A 1,644-nucleotide genomic window follows, 5' to 3' on the forward strand; every position below is an offset into this window, starting at 1 on the left:
ATTTTTAATGGTTTGATTTGTTTTTAAAGATATAAAAATAACGATTAAAAAGCATCATCCTAGAGCACTTGCTGTCTTGTTTCCTTTCTTAGGTTTTTCTTTCCTGTTCCTTTTGAGTAAAATTAATTCTCTGAAATACCCATTTCTTATAGAAGGGCTTTGGAGTTGATAAGGGAAGGGGGCTCTCATCCTCTCAGGTGGCACTTGGGTTTGCATTTCAGTCACTGGGATTCCTTGCAAGGGTATTAATGTGTCACTGAGGATTGCATGGCAGGTCTAGGCCCTGATACGAAGGTGTCCTGGCAGTGGAGTACCATCTGTCTGCCGCAGGGAGACTTTGGGGAAGCAAGATCCCTTGATGCTTTCCTCGATTTGCATAGATATATTGCTTGAAATGCTTAAACTTTAGTGAAGCAAACTCTTCTGGCTGTCCTTGGAGACCACAGGGTGTGTGAAAGCCACCCAGAGTTGTGTGTTGATACCACTGCTGCTATTTTAGCTGTGCACAGATTTTAAGAGGTGGTGGATATCTGTAGAATTTGGGGCCACTTTATGATCTGCTATCAGATGTCTTTTAAATTATAAGATTAATATGTTAGTAGTTCTCACAAACTCTGTTCACATTTATTATACAGGCCTGACTTGATGACAGCATTTAATCTGGCAGAAAATACCTTTTATTCTCACCTGCTAAGTTAAGCTAGGAGAGCATGGTCAGGTCTACGCTGCACGGTGGCAACATGCAGCAGCAATATACTTCTCACATTCTTCAGTGCTGTGATCTTTGAAATATTTCTGCATCTCTTGATTTCAATGAAAACCAGCGATCTTCTGCCTGCTCCTGCAGATGTTTCTTGCAGGCGGGAGTTGGTTCAGGCTTACTGTTAGTAGCCTGCTTTTCTAGAGAGCTAGTATACCTGGAAATCACATGCTGTATCTGATCCTGGTCTACCTTAGAGATGGAGAAGTGGAGGTGAGAGAGGAGGAGGTGGTACTGTTTCTGTCCAGTTCTTTACTTGTTCGACATGGTGCAGTGAAATACTGCTGCTCTGGGATGCTCTTTCTGCTTGAGCACTGTCAGGCTCTGGGTAGTCTAGCAGGCCTCTGCTGGTGTGGTGACTGATTTCCTGCATCTCTTAGTTTAAAAAACCCTTCCACATGGTGATGCCAAAATTGCTCTTTTTTTTTTTTTTTTTTTTTTTTTTTTTTTTTAAGATCAATAAATATTTCTCTATTCCTATTGGTTTGCAGCCCTTTGTATTTCAGTCTAAGGCCTGCACCCCATTCAGTAAAAGCGTGTCAAAACTTGCTTTTGAAGGGAGGGATTTTTCCTGAGTCCCACAAATCTCCCCCGTAACCTGCAAGAAAACTCCCAAGAGGAAAGATGGGCTTTGGCACATACCCTGGAGCACTGGGGCTGCTAGGGTGCTGGGGACCAAGGAGGAAGGCAGGTCTCAGACTTGGCATTTCCAGCACTGCGCTTGTCCTACCAGAAGGAAAATGGGCTCCATGGGAAAGGCTCTACTGCCAGCTCTCATTAAGGCATGAATCAACTCAAAGGGTCATTTCAAGAAAATGCAGCCCTTTCATTTCGGGCTCCAGCCTCCAGATGGCACCTGATACCGTTACTCTTTCCAGAGGAAG

Source organism: Rhea pennata, chromosome 5, assembly GCF_028389875.1.
Source record: "Rhea pennata isolate bPtePen1 chromosome 5, bPtePen1.pri, whole genome shotgun sequence".
Taxonomy (NCBI): Eukaryota; Metazoa; Chordata; class Aves; order Rheiformes; family Rheidae; genus Rhea; species Rhea pennata.